Below are 16,394 nucleotides of genomic sequence, written 5' to 3'. Positions count from 1 at the left end.
ACCGGCTTCCACCTGAGAGAGCAGCGCTACATACTTTGTGAGCCACTAGAAGAACACATGTGGCTTCCCGGGAAACACAGTCATCAACAGAATCTCAAAAGTGTGAGTCCAGCTGGAAAGATTCCTTTTTAAGCTTCAGCATGAGTACATCCTGGCCAGGTCTGAGTCAGTAAGAAAAACTCCTGCTTCATAAAGATTAGACAGAGGCACTGGCCCCACACCCTAGCTCATTCACCCGAGCATCCAGCACGAAGATTCACGAGGGGAAAAAGACACATAGAGAAGGGTGAGAGGCCCAGGGAAACACCCCACAGGCTGAACTAGGGGGTAAAACGAGCTCATCAACAGCCAATCACCATGGGGTTTGTAGTGTAGGGGAAAAAGGCAAAATAAATTTCCCTTCTGCAGTGAGGTGGTTATCACGGATACCTCCTTTTCCTGTTATTTCTTCCCAGCTCTCACCTACTTCTTGGATATGAGGATAAGGGCAGGACAATAAAGGGATTATCAATATGAGAGATCTGGGTAATTGAAGACTATCTTTAAAGTCTGTTGGTTGCGGAGTTGTTGTTTGTTTGTTTTTTTTTCCCTTGGAGTAAAGGGCATCGTGTCTCTTATTGGGACCTTTGACTTGGAAGTAGCATACCATGGGACTTCCCTGATGGTCCAGTGATTAAAATTCACCTTCAAGTGCAGGGGATGAGGATTCAACCTCTGGTCAGGGAACTAAGATCCCATATGCCACAGAGCAACTAATAAGCTCGTGTACCACAACTAGAGAAGGCCTCATGTTGCAACTACTGAGCCCCTGCGTCACAACAAAGACCCAGCACAACCAAAAAAAGTTCCGTAGCACAATGGGAAAAGCATCAACTCCTGGAGTTTGGTTTTGGGTTCCAAATTTTAGCTATGTGATCTTAGTGAAACTTCTTGACTTCTTGGCCTCAGATTCTTCACCTGATATCATGAGAGAATTCGAGGGAAATATACGTAAAATGCCTTGGACATGGTAAGCACTGAAAAAGTGATAGCTATTTGCTCTTGAACTCTATGAGAGCCCCAACAAAGCCAAAAAGAGAGGCAAGGAAGCAGGAGCTGGCTGTGTGTTTGGTCAAGGGGGAGGAAGGTTCTTGTTTTTGAGGGTATTTTTTTCAGATTGTCTAGTTTAGTTCTCAAAGCTGGGAAAATTCTGGAGAGAAGCTCAGTCTACTTCTAAGGAAACACAGCTGACATGAAGATAAAAGAGGATGAGGAGTTCTCACAAGTGAGACATTTATATTTTCTTCCAGACAAGAGTAGAACCATTCCTCATAAACCCTTCAACCACAAAGCAAACAAATTAACTCAAGAGTAGCAAGTGAGCAGAATTTAATGACATTTATACACAGTGAAAAATTTACTAAGTGTGTGCAATAAATAGAAACAATGTTGGAGAAAATGGCAATACATTAGAGAAGCTTCAGGAAAATAAACATGCTTTTTAATGTGCTTGTGAATGCTTATAAATATATCCAGGTTGGTTGTTTATGTTGTCCTATAGTAAACAGTCAAGAGTTGAGCTCATAACATTTTATTCCTTCTCTGGGGCAATTTGCACTTTCAACTTTGTAAAATCTACTTGCATTGGAGTCCAATCTGCCCAGCCAAGGCTATGACTTCCTTGAGAAAAAATTCATGTCTCCTTCCTTTTTGAATCCTCAGTGAATTGCACATAGTAGGCCCTTAAAAAGACAACTGTTGGGACACATGAAAAGACGCTCAACGTCACTCATTATCAGAGAAATGCAAATCAAAGCCACAGTGAGGTCCCATCTCATGACAGTCAGAATGTCTGCCACCAAAAAGTCTACAAACAATAAATGCTGGAGAGGGTGCAGAGAAAAGGGAACCCTCTTACACTGTTGGTGGGAATGCAAACTCGTACAGCCACTATGGAGAACAGCGTGGAGATTCCTTAAAAAACTGGAAATAGAACTGCCATATGACCCAGCAATCCCACTGCTGGGCATACACACCAAGGAAACCAGATCTGAAAGAGACACGAGTACCCCAATGTTCATTGCAGCACTGTTTACAATAGCCAGGACATGGAAGCAATGTCCATCAGCAGACAAATGGATAATAAACCTGTGATACATATACACAATGGAATATTACTCAGCTATTAAAAAGAACATATTTGAGTCAATTCTAACAAGGTGGATGAAACTGGAGCCTATTATACAGAGTGAAGTAAGTCAGAAAGAAAAACACCAACACAGTATATTAATGCATATACATGGGATTTAGAAAGATTGCAACAATGACCCTGTATGCAAGACTATAAGCAGAAGAGACACAGATATAAAGAACAGTCTTTTGGACTCTGTGGGAGAAGGTGAGGGTGGGATGATTTGAGAGAATAGCATTGAAACATGTATATTACCATAAGTGAAACAGATCGCCAGTCCAAGTTCGATGCATGAAACAGGGCACTCAAAGCCAGTGTACTGGGAAAACCCAGAGGGATGGGTTGGGGAGGGAGGTGGGAGGGGGTTCAGGATGGGGGGAACACATATACATTCGTGGCTGACTCACGTCAATGTACGGAAAAACCACCACAATATTGTAAAGTAATTAGCCTCCAATTAAAAGAAATTAATTTTTTTATAAGAGACAACTGTTGGGAAGAAATTTAATGACTCATCTAAAAACCTGAGCATTTGAGTGTGTGTGTGTGTGTGTGTCTGTGTGCATAAAAACTACATTGTCAAGGTACTACCACACACCAGTCAGGATGGCCATCATTAAAAAGTCTACAAATAACAAATGCTGAAGAGGGTGTGAGGAAAGGGAGCTTCCTACACTGTTGGTGGAAATGTAAGTTGGTGCAGCCACTGTGGAAAACAGTATGGAGGTTCCTCAGAAAACTAAAAATGGAATTACCATATGACCCAGCAATCCCACTCCTGGGCATATATCCAGATAAAACTATAATTAAAAAAGACATATGCACCCCTATATTCATAGCAGCATTATTTACAATAGCCAAGACATAGAAACAACCTAAATGTTCACCTACAGATGAATGGATAAAGAAGATACGGTACATATGTACAATGGAATTCTACTCAGCCATAAAAAGAACAAGACAATGCCATTTGCAGCAACAGGGATGCAACTATAAATTATCATACTAAGGGGAGTAAATCAGAAAGACAAATACATATGACATCACTTGTATGTGTAATATAAAATATGACACAAATGAACCTCTCTATAAAACAGGAACGGAATCAGGGACATAGAGAACAGACTGGTGGTTGCCAAGGGGCTGTGGGGAAGGGATGGATTGGGAACATGAAATCAGCAGCTACAAGCTGGTATATACAGAATGGATAAACAACAAGGTTCCACTATATAGCACAAGGAACTATATTCAATATCCTATGATAAACCATAATGAAAAAGAATGTGTGTATAGATATATATATACACACACACATGTATATGTACGACTGACTCACTTTGCTCTTCAGCAGTAATTAACACAATATTATAAATCAACTATATTTCATGAAAAAGAAATTTTTTAAAAAACTACATTGTCTTATTACTACCAGCAGGAGTGCCTGGCATGGAGTAGTATGTGTGCTGGGCTCAGGGTTAATGTAGCCCGTGAAGAATAAATTCAGATTGGGGTGCAAAATGAAAGCAGGACTAGTTTGGAGACCAGGCCCTAGGGCTCCTCAGATTTGCTTGTAGGAATAGCCAGCCATGATGGAGGAAGGAGTCAAGACAAGGTATAGCTATACCACCAATAAGATTAAGAAATTCTTGGAACTCTAGCTGCCCATCAGCTGAGGTCCAGTTTCTTCATCATGTAGTCAAGGACACCAGGGTCAAGGACACCTGTTTCTTTGTGAAGGCAGCCAGTTCTGTATTTTTGAAGTTCAAGAACTCAGCCGTGGAGAGTTTGTTATAATCTTGTCCAGTATACTTCTGGAAAACAGAAATCAGGGATGTACCACTCAGACTCTACAGGGTTGGAGATCTTCGTGATGTTGCACATGAGCAAAGAACCACAGACCCTAACTCAGAAATGGCACAGGGAGCTCCCCTCAGGGTTTTCTAAGGATGGTTTCTTTGATCAGGCCAGGACTGAAAGTCCAGTTCTTGCTCATTTTCATCCCAAGTGGTTGTGTATCAGGGGATTTTCTTATATTTATTGCTCCTCATCTTCAAGGTAAAGAAGTTTCTGAGGTTATAACTTGATGAAGTATCCAGTTATCAGACTCCCTGCATGATCTCTGAAATCCTCACCCAAGGAAATGCTACAAGAGTACCATTAAGATGCATCACGATGAAGCCACTTAAGCAGCTTTGCAAACAGCCACTTGCTCAAGACAAACAGTGATATATTACTGCTGGTGGGTTGGTTGGAAGGTTGATTTCATCTGTCACCTGAGGGTGCTCTCATCTGTCACCTGTGTGTGCAGGAATCAGAGCATCAGAGTTGAAAATTGGTGAGTCAGTCAAATATTTAGGACCTTGTTTTCAAGGCTTTTGTACTTTGCTCAAATCCACTACTTTTTTTTTCTTTCAGAGTAGGACTTCATCTGAGATATCATGGAATTATCTGGCTACCCTAGGTCAGGCAGAGACCATATGCTTTCAAACTACCTGATGTTTGTGATTTTGGTGGGAGGAAAATGTGACCATGAGTTCAGAGGGTGAGGTCAGGAGACAGTTTTTCAAAAGCACCTGCTGAAAGGCACATTGGTAGACAGGCAGATCTGTGCCAGGGCAAAACTGCCCAATGACCAGCAACAGAGTCACACACAGAAAAAATGGTCATTTCTGAACTTCCTTGACAGTAACTGAGAGGTGTGGGGTGGAAATAAATGTCTCCTCAACGGTGGCTCGCCACAGCCTCCAATGACCTAGCAGTCTCATTTGCTTAGCTCTGCCTTGCCCCGCTAACCTTCCCCAGGCAAGTTTTAGTCAATAAATGAGAATCCTCTTCTGCCATTTGAAGACCTCATTCAATCCACTATTATTGACATTGAAAAGTGAGCTCTGAGGACGGAAGAGAGGGAGAAACAGGACCCATTTTCCAAAAACAATGCCTAGAGATTGCATATAGTGCAAGTGTTGAAAAGTAAATTGTCCAAACCAAAAAGTGTCTTGGCTTTAAACCCACTGTAAAATCATAGTACACGCTCATTTTTTAATTCGTGAGGGTGAAATGAAAGCAGAAAGAAGGAAAAATACCTCTAATAATATCATCCAGACACAATTACTGTTAACTTTTTAGTCCAATTTAAGATTAAATTTGACTCTGTATAATAGGCTCCAGTTTCATCCATCTCATTAGAACTGATTCAAATGAATTCTTTTTAATGGCTGAGTAATATTCCATGGTGTATATGTACCACAGCTTCCTTATCCATTCGTCTGCTGATGGGCATCTAGGTTGCTTCCATGTCTTGGCTATTATAAACAGTGCTGAGATGAACATTGGGGTGCACGTGTCTCTTTCAGATCTGGTTTCCTCGGTGTGTATGCCCAGAAGTGGGATTGCTGGGTCATATGGTGCACTGGGAAGACTCAGAGGGATTGGGTAGAGAGGGAGATGGGAGGGGGGATAGGGATGGGGAATACATGTAAATTCATGGCTGATTCATGTCAATGTATGACAAAACCCACTACAATATTGTAAAGTAATTAGCCTCCAACTAATAAAAATAAATGGAAAAAAAAAAGATCAAATTTGAGTTCCACTTTTTCAGTAGATCCAAAAATTAATTGCCTGTAACCTTTAAGGCTTATTCTTTGATACTGAACATTTACATTGCTAAGAGTGAGCAGAGGCAGATAACTAGAAAAAAATCAAAGTTACACTAAGGGAAAAAAACAGGGACCAGAGAAAATCCCTGGGGCCACATTGCTTCGTTTGAAATGTTTCTCAAAGGTATTCATACTTTCAGATTACCTGAACATGGTGGCCACTGAGGAGAATTTCATAAATGTACTAGTACCTGGAAATCTATAACTGTTTCAATCTTCTCTGCACAGCTGTTTCCTAAAATTCATTGACAAGGGACAAGCAGGGGGCCATAAGAAGGCATTCTTCAGGCATGCTAACATTTCTACACTGAAGAAGACTGGGAAAATAATAACCTAAAAATCTCAAGTTGGTCCTACAGTACAGTAGTATAAATAACATCTAACTCAACCTACCCTCATCACAGATCTGCAACCTCCTTCAGTGTAAAATATTCTGAGCTGTGGCTCTATCTAGTACCAATGTGACATAAAAAATCTTCAAGTCGACAGAGATGCCAAAAACCACATCTCATGTCAAGTTTACAGGGAAAACTAAAGGTGTTGCCACTGCAGTAAGGAAATATATTTTAAAAGATAAATGCATACAGTACTGAGGAAAAAGCTCAATAATAGGAAGGACATGCAACCCTGGTATTTGTGTTTCATTTATAGCCACAGTACAAGAATATCTATCAACTAGTGGAGTTTTAGGAGAAGGCAATGGCAACCCACTCCAGTATTCTTGCCTGGAAAATCCCATGGATGGAGCAGCCTAATAGGCTGCAATCCATGGGGTCACTAAGAGTTGGACACGACTGAGCAACTTCACTTTCACTTTTCACTTTCATGCATTGGAGAAGGAAATGGCAACCCACTCCAGTGTTCTTGCCTGGAGAATCCCAGGGACGGGGGAGCCTGGTGGGCTGCCGTCTATGGGGTTGCACAGAGTTGGACACGACTGAAGCGACTCAGCAGCAGCAGCAGCAGTGGAGTTTTAAGTTCAGAAATTTCTGCAAATTGATGTGCTTTTTAAAAAGAGGATACTATATAGATCACATTATATAAAAATAAGTCCTTTCCAGAGCAATTAAGCAAGAAAAAAAATAAATAAAAGGCATCCAAACTGGAAAAGAAGAAGTAAAATTGTCACTATTTGCAGATAACCTACTATATAGAAAACCTTAAAGACATCATCAAAAACCAGTTAGGACTAGCAAATGAACTCAGTTAAATTTCAGGATACAAAATCAACATAAAAATCTGTTGCATTTTTATATACTAGTAACAAACTATCAGAGAGAGAAATAAAGAAAACAATCGCATTCCTTATTGCATCAAAAAGAATAAAATATCTAGGAATAAATTTAACCAAGAAGGTAAAAGACCTGTAAATGGAGAACACAGAGTACTATTAATCTCTGTTCCATCAATAATATGTCCAGTTATCATATGTCTGTATTTCTACAGCTACTGAAGGAGTTTCTAAATACATATATCACACATTTAGAGATTTTCTTTTGGATACTGGAGTAATAGATCAATCACGATTATTATTAAAAGTTAGAATAATAAAATGTTGCTTACACTAAAAAAAAAAAGACCTGTACATTGAAAACTACAATACAATAATGAAAGAAACTGAAGAAGACACAAACAAATGGAAAAATATTCTTTGTCCATGAACTGGGAAAAGCAATGCTTTTAAAATGTCCGTACTACCCAAAGCAATCTATAAATTCAGTGCAATCCTGATCAAAATTCCAATGGCACTTCCCAAATAAACAGAACAAATAGTCCTTAAAAAAAAAACCCAAATAGCTAAAGCAATCTTGAAAATGAACAAAGTTGGAAGCATCACAATCTCTGATTCCAAACTAAACCACAAAGCTATAATAATAAAATTCTGGCATAAAAGCAGACACACTGGTCAATGGAACAGAATAGAAAACCCAGAAACAACCCCTGTATATGTGGTCAATCAGTTTATGACAAGGGAGTCAAGAATATACAGTGGGGGGATTTCCCTGGTGGTCCAGTGGTTAAGAGTTCACCTTGCAGGGGGATATGAGTTCAATCCCTGATCAAGGAACTAAGATCTCACATGCTGAGGAGCAACTGAGGCTGGGCTTTGCAACTAGAGAGTCGGTGTGCTGCAACTAAGATCTGACACAGCCAAATAAATAAATACCAGGGAAGCCCTGGTAGCTCAGATGGTAAAGAATCTGCCTGCAAGGCAGGAGACACAGGTTCATTCAGTCCTGGGTTGGGAAGATCCCCTGGAGAAGGAAATGGCAACCCACTCCAGTATTACATAAATATTTTTTTAAAAAGAATATACAGTGGAAAGTACATTCTCTTCAATAAATGATGTTGGAAAAACTGGACAGCCACATGCAAAACAACGAAACTCAACCACTATGTTACACCATACACAAAAACTAATTCAAACTGGATTAAGGACTTGAATGTAAAACCTGAAACCATAAAACACCTATAGAAAACACAGGTTATATGTTCTTTGACACAGATCTTGGCAATGACTTTTTGAATTTGATTACAAAAGCAACAAAAGTAAAAATAAATAAGTAGGACTAAGTCATATTAAAAAGCTCTGCACAGCAAAGGAAACCACCAGAAAATGAAAAGGCAACATACTTAACAGGATTAAAAAACTGCAAATCACATTTCTGATAAGCGACTAACATCCAAAATATATAAAGAACTCATACAACTCAATAGCAAAAATAAAAAAATCAATCCAATTTTAAAAATGGCAGCTCTATATAGACATTTTTCCAAAAAAGACATATAGAGGATCAACAGGTACATGAAAAGATGCTCAACATCATTAACAATCAGGGAAATGCAAATAAAAATTACAATGAGCTATCACCTCACACCTGTTAGAATGGCTTTCATCAAAAAGTCAAGAAATAAACGTTGGCAAGGATGTGGAGAAAAGCAAATCTTTGTGCACTGTTGGTGGGAGTGTAATTAGTCCAGCCACTATGAAAGACAATATGGAGGTTCCTTGTGCCTGCCCAGGGAGCCATGGACACATGTGCAAGTATAGCTATAAAGTTGAGTCCCAGAAGTGGACTTGCTGAATCAAAGTGTCAGCACACTGCTAAAGTCACCTACAAAAAATTGTAACAATTCACACTCCCAGCAATAAGGTTCAGCCCGTACTCATAAGTACCGCAGGATCCAGCAATTCCACTCTGGGGTATGTATTCAAAGAAAACAAGAACACCAACATGAAGATATATACACCCCCATGTTCACTGCAGCATTATTTACAACAGCCAAGATTTGGAAAAAATCTAAGTGTCTATCAATGGATGAAAGGATAAAGAAATTGAATATTTAAGAATATTAATTAGCCATTTAAAAAGGATGAACTCTTGACATTTGAAACAACACGGATGGACCTAGAGGGTACCATGGCACCGAAATAAGTCAAACAGAGAAAGAAAAACACTGCACGATCTTTCTTATGTGTGGAATTGAAAAATATAAAAGAAAAAGCAAGCACAGAGTCACAGAGAACAGATTGGTGGTTTCCAGGGATGGGGAGTGGGGGATGAAAGAAATGAATGGAGGAGGTATAAGTTAATTAAAAAAAAAAAAAAAAAGCAACTACTGGAAGATACTGTTCTTACCTTGTAATTATACTTTTGGTTTCACAAACCTCATAAAGAAAAACAAGCATTATCTTGACCAGGGAATCACACTCACATATACCTCCATTCTTATGCTCATAAGATCTCCTCTATCTTCAATGCTCATTCTCAGCTCATCCACCTGGCAAGCTCAATTTATAGACCAAATACTCCACAAAGCTTTCTCTAACCACCTCCTTTCCCCACCTGAGAAGACCTGGACATTTCCTGAACTTGGGTACCCAGACCATGTTCTGCATACTTCTTTCGCCTCACTTCACTCTTGCATTTATTCAACCACATTATTAATGAGCCTCCAATATGTGCCAAACAATATTCTAACCCCTGAAGAAATAATAATGGAAACACAAAGTTCCTGGAGTTTATATTCTAGAGATGAACACAAGCAATAAACATAAAAGAAACATAATGCCAAGTAGTGATTAGTACTATGAAGAAAAAGTAAAGCAGACTACACTAAAACTCTGTGTGTGTGTGTGTGTGTGTACAAAACAGAAACTGTGCTGGTCAACTTATTAAGAGTCTATTTGTCATATAGTCCACATGCAACAAATAAATATCAGTTGGATAGATGGACACATGGATGGATGGACAGATGCACAGGCATCCCAAATACCACAAAGGTATTTCAGAGAATAAATCCTTGAAAGTAAAATAATTTTCTTTGATTTGTGAGTGTGAGGTGTCATAATTTGTCTTAACTATCACCACATCATTCTCATATAGGTAAGTCAGTTATTGTTGTTCAGTCACTAAGTTGTGTCTAACTTTGCGATTCCATGGACTACAGTATGTCAGGCTTCCCTGTCCTTCACTATCTCCCGGTGTTTGCTCAAATTCATGTCCAATGAGTCGATGATGCTATCTAACCATCTCATCCTCTGCTGTCCCCTTCTCTGTTTGCCCTTAATCTTCCCTAGCATCAGGGTCTTTTCCAATGAATCAGTTCTTCCCATCAGGTGGCCAAAGTATTGGAGCTTCAGCATCAGTCCTTCCTGTGAATATTCTAGGTTAATTTCCTTTAGGATTGACTGGTTTGATCTCCTTGCTGTCCAAGGAACTCTCAAGGGTCTTCTCTAGCACCACAACTCAAAAGCATCAATTCTTCAGTGCTCAGCCTTCTTTAGGGTCCAATTCTCACATTCGAATATAACTGCTGGAAAAAGAAAAGCTTTGACTATACAGACCTTTGTTGGCAAAGTGATGTCTTTGCTTTTTAATATGCTGTCTAGGTTTGTCATAACTTTCCTTTCAAGGAGCAAGTGTCTTTCAATTTCATGACTGCAGTACACCGTCCAAAATGATTTTGGAGCCCAAGAAAATGCCATCTGTCACTGTTTTCACTTTTTACCCTTCTATTTGCCATAAAGTGATGGGACCAAATGCCATGATCTTAGTTTTTTGAATGTTGAGTTTTAAGCCAACTTTTTCACTCTCCTCTTTCACCTTCATCAAGAGGCTCTTTAGTTCCTCTTCACTTTCTGCTATGAGAGTGGTATCATCTGCATATCTGACATTGTTTATATTTCTCTTGGCAATCTTGATTCCAGCTTGTGATTCATCCAGCCTGACATTTTGCATGATGTACCCTGCATATAAGTTAAATAAGCAGAGTGATAGTATACACCCTTGTTGTACTCCTTTTCCAATTTTGAACCAGTCCATTGTTCCATGTCCAGTTCTAACTGTTGCTTCTTGACCTGCATACAGATTTCTCAAGAGACAGGTCAGGTGGTCTGATGGTCCCATCAAGTTTCAGTTTGTTGTAATCCACACAGTCAGGGTTTCCCTGGTGGTTCAAATGGTAAAGAATCTGCCTGCAATGCAGGAGACCCAGGGTTGATCCCTAGGTCAGGAAGATCCCATGGAGAAGGAAATGGCAACCCACTCCAGTATTCTTGCCTAGAGAATTCCATGCACGGAGGAGCCTGGTTACAGTCCATGGGATCACATAGAGTCGGATATGACTGAGTGACTAACACTTTCACATAGTCAAAGGCTTCAGTGTAGTCATGAAGCAGAAGAAGATATTTTTCTGGAACTCCTTTGCTTTGTTTATGATCCAGTGAATGTTGACAATTAGATCTCTGGTTCCTCTGACTTTTTTAAACCCAGCTTACACAACTGGAAATTCTTGGTTCACATACTGCTGAAATCTAGCTTGAAGGACTTAGAGCATAACCTTACTAGCATGTGAAATGAGTACAACTGTATGGTAGTTTGAACATTCTTTGGCATTGCCTTTCTTTAGAATTGGAATGAAAACTGACCTTTTCCAGTCCTATGGCCACTGCTGAGTTTTCCAAATTTGCTGGCACATTGAGTGCAGCACTTTAACAGCATCATCTTTTAAGCTTTGAAACAGGTCAGCTGGAATTCCATCATTTCCACCAGCTTTGCTTGTAGTAATGCTTCCTAAGGCCCACTTGGCATTCCGGGATGTCTGGCTCTAGATGAGTGATCACACCATCATGGTTATCTAGGTCATTAAGACCTATTTTTGGATAGTTCTTCTACATCCATCACCATATTTATCTTCTTGTTCCTACCCTATCAGAGCCATTACCCCAGGACAACAGACCTACCTCAAGCTTCAAGGGTATATCATGCTCATTTTCACCTCTGTGCCTTTCCCTCTGCAGTAATGTCTGCCCTGGATACTTCCTTTCCTAACATACTTAGACACAAGTCTTCTTTTCCTTCAAACTGAAAGGAAGCTTCAACTCCTCCTTTCCCGACAAGACTGTAGTCACAAGAAGCTCCCCATGGTATATCTCCATTGCAACACTTTTGCAATGATGATTATTCATCTTCAACTATGGTATCCAGACTCCAAGACACCCAGCAAGGATCCCTACCTCCTGATACCCAAGTCATATTGAATATATAATTTCCTTCTACACTGAACCAGGAGTATTTAGTTCCCTCCCATATTGAATCAAAGCTGAGCTGTGAGGCTGACAGAACATTGCACAGTGATGGTATTTGCTTCTGAGGCTATGTCACAAAAATCACTGCAGTTTCTGGTCTGGTGTTTCAGATCACTTCCTCTAGAGAAAGCTAGCCACCATATTGTAAGGACATTCAAGAAGTGCCATGGAGACACCCAGGTGAAGAAGCACCAACTTTTTAGTTTTCTTATGAGTGAGACATCTCAGAAATGCATCTTCCAGCATCAGTCAAGCCTTCAGATGATGGCAGTTCTGGCCAGTGTTGTAGCTGTAACATCATGACAGATTCTGAATAGAATCATCCAGCCAAGCTGATCCTGAATTGTCAACCGCCTCAAAAATGAGAGATAAGTCATGTCCATTATGGTTTCAAGCCCACTAAGTGTCGGGTAATTTGCTACAAAGAAAGAGATAATTAACATACCAACTAACAGCTAAATTCTCTAAAGACAGGAATTATGTCCCCCATCCCACTTTGTAACTACAGCGGTGTCTAGGGCAGGGCAGGAGCTCCAAAGGTGTTCAACGAATCGATGAACTTTTATAAACTGACATACACTGGATCCTGATTACGCCAGGCACTCTCCCAACTACTTTATATTTGTTAGCTTATTTAATTCTATGAGATAGATACTACTATTACATTAGTAATGAGAAAACTGAAGCATGAAGAGATTAAACGACTTGCTCAAGGTCACACAGGTGGAACCAGGATATGAACCTAAGAACTTGAATCTAAGATATCATTCTCAATCATTATGCAAAATTATTTTTGATGATCTGCTACTTCATTCCAATCCCAAAGGCAAAGCCAAACAATGTTCAAACTACCACACAACTGCACTCATCTCACACATTAGCAAAGTAATGCTCAAAATTCTCCAAGCCAGGCTTCAACACTACATGAACCATGAACTTCCACATGTTCAAGCTGGATTTAGAAAAGAGATCAAATTGCTAACATCTGTTGGATCATTGAAAAAGCAAGAGAGTTCCAGAAAAACACCCACTTCTGCTTCACTGACTATGCCAAAGCCTTTGACTGTGTGGATCACAACAAACTGTGGAAAATTCTTAAAGAGATGGGAATACCAGACCACCTTATCTGCCTCCTGAGAAATCTATAGGCAGGTCAGGAAGCAACAGTTAGAACTGGACATGGAACAACAGACCAGTTCCAAATCTGAAAAGGAGTACATTAAGGCTGTATATTGTCACCCTGCTTATTTAACTTATAAGCAGAATACATCATGCAAAATGCCAGGCTGGATGAAGCACAAGCTGGAGTCAAGATTGCCAGGAGAAATATCAATAACCTCAAATACACAGATGATACCACCCTTATGGCAGAAAGAGAAGAGGAACTAAAGAGCCTCTTGATGAAAGTGAAAGAGAGAGTGAAAAAGTTGGCTTAAAACTCAACACTCAGAAAACTAAGATCATGACATCCGGTCCCATCACCTCAAGGCAAATAGATGGGGAAACAGTGGAAACAGTGAGAGACTTTATTTTCTCGGGCTCCAAAATCACTGCAGATGGTGACTGCAGCCATGAAGTTAAAAGATGCTTGCTCCTTGGAAGAAAAGCTATGACCAACCTAGACAGCATATTAAAAAGCAGAGACATTACTTTGCCAACAAAGGTCTGTCTAGGCAAAGCTATGGTTTTTCCAGTAGTCATGTATGGATGTGAGAGTTGGACTATAAAGAACACTGAGTGATGAAGAATTGATGTTTTTGAACTGTGGTGCTGGGGAAGACTCTTGAGAGTCTCTTGGACTGCAAGGAGATCCAACCAGTCCATCCTAAGGGAAATCAGTCCAGAATAGTCATTGGAAGGACTGATGCTGAAGCTGAAACTCCAATACTTTGGCCACCTGATGCGAAGAACTGACATTGAAAAAGACCCTGATGCTGGGAAAGATTGAAGGCAGGAAGAGAAGGGCATGACAGAGGATGAGATGGTTGGATGGCATCACCAACTTGATGGACATGAGTTTGAGCAATTCTGGGAGTTGGTGATGGACAGGGAGGCCTGGCGTGCTGCAGTCCATGGGGTCGCCAAGAGTCGGACACGACTGAGTGACTGAACTGAACTGAACTATTTAGGGAAGAGGAGTTATCTAATCCATCATGTATTCCCTCATGGGGCACAATGACTCAACAATAAATATGAAGTAAATGAATGAATGAATAAATGAATGAGCATGACCAGTCATCCCTTTCACACTCCATTACTAATCCTTTTAATAACTGACACAAAAACTATTGCTTACAGGGTCTTGATATCAACAAGCCTGAATGTTCCTTCTGGATTAAAATCAAATTCTAAATATAAATTGAGTTTCCTTCTTGAAAGGCGCTGTGAAATTTCACTGAACAACTGCTGTTATCCAAATTCTCTCCCACCTACTACTCCCACTGTTCTGCTGGCTTTGTCTCCTCCACCAGCAGCCACCCCCACAACAGAGGTTTGGGGATAAAACTGGGATGCCAAGGACTGGTACCTTCACCACACTCAGTTCTTTCCGGTTCCCCTTCATCGTGTCCACCATTCCATTTGCCACCCATCCAGCTGAGAACAACCAGGCCATGGGGTCTGACTGTGCCAGCCACCTGCTTGGTGATGGGAAGACTCAGTCTAGTACTTATTTCTCCATCCCTAGACTTCACTCCTGGCAGGATCAAGAGTGAATCATTCTTTCATCACTTATTGTGGGCCTCCATGCCAGGCTGTGTGAGGAACATGACTCCAGGAGTTCACAAAGAGGAAGAGCAGAAAAGAAAGAGACAGCTATGCAGCAGTGTGTGAGGCTGCAGGCCCCAGGAGAACACTGGGAGGACCTGGGAAAGCCCTGACACGTGGGCCTCACCATCTACACCCTGAACTCAAGAACCAGTCAATCTTACTTGGAGCAGGCCCAGTTGTTGAGACTTTTTTCTTGGTGCAGAGAATAGTGTATTAGTTAGCGAAATATGTTATTAGACGGGCTTAATTAGTACATATTCTTTTTATGCTTTAATTGCATTTCAATATCAATAGCTGCTAGAAGAAAGGACAGTTCATTTTTTAATGAATTAATTAGAACTGCTGATACATGCACATGGCAAAACATTCAAACAATACAAATAGATATACAAAGAAAAGTCAGACTCCACATCATTCTCCAGCCCTCAAGTTCCCTTCCCAGAAACAAGCATTGTTACCGATCACCTCTTTCCAGAAATATCACAGGCTTTATGAATGAACGTGTTTTTACATGTAAGAAGGCACAGTGCACTCATCTACAACTTTCCTTTCCCATTTAATAACCTATCTTGCAGTTCATTATGAGAGCACATGTATCTCTGTTTTTTTATTGTTTTTTTTTTTTTTTTTTTTGGCTGCACCACTCAGCATGTAGGATCTTAGTTCCCTAACCAGGGATCAAACCTGGGCCTTTGGCAGTGACAGCGCAGACAGACCACCAAGGAAGTCCCTCTATTCTTTTTAAAGGCTCCATAGAATTTTATCATATGGATATGACATAACAAGCCAAAGCACTCCGAGGTTTTATTTGAAGCTGAAAAGAACAATGAATAAACAATATTTCATTCTATTGTGGCAGTTAATTTTAAAAATCACAGCTTTTTTATTTTCTCTTTTTTTTGTTTTCTGAGGCCATCCTTAACTTAGAATGTCAATAACTCTAGATAGCACTGATCTTGTCTAATTTCTTATCTTACAGAAATTCTATAGGTACAAAATTTAGGAGGTTCCTTTCCAAGGAACTATGTTGTTACAACAGCAGAAATGCTTTATTCAAATATATGTGATTACTGACTTACGGTGCCTCTATATAGCTGGCAACAGCTCCATTTCCTCTTTTAAGAAATTGAGGAAATGGGTCATGTCATAAACTACTTCTTGCCATCAAGAAAAAAGAAGTAATTTAAATATATCACAGAGGTTA

At 40.0% G+C, this 16,394-nt stretch overlaps 1 protein-coding gene and 1 pseudogene across 2 annotated transcripts in view; both read right to left on the bottom strand.

Annotated features, from left to right (window-relative positions):
* Positions 1-16,394, bottom strand: part of KIAA1549L (KIAA1549 like) — a 303,755-nt gene that overhangs the window by 216,661 nt on the left and 70,700 nt on the right. The gene's annotated exons all lie outside the window — the stretch shown is intronic.
* On the bottom strand, positions 964-4,051 carry LOC122449957 (annotated as a pseudogene).

Source organism: Cervus canadensis, chromosome 11, assembly GCF_019320065.1.
Source record: "Cervus canadensis isolate Bull #8, Minnesota chromosome 11, ASM1932006v1, whole genome shotgun sequence".
NCBI lineage: Eukaryota > Metazoa > Chordata > Mammalia > Artiodactyla > Cervidae > Cervus > Cervus canadensis.
Note: the sequence above shows the minus strand (reverse complement) of the source record. Positions and strands in the feature narration are given on the sequence as shown.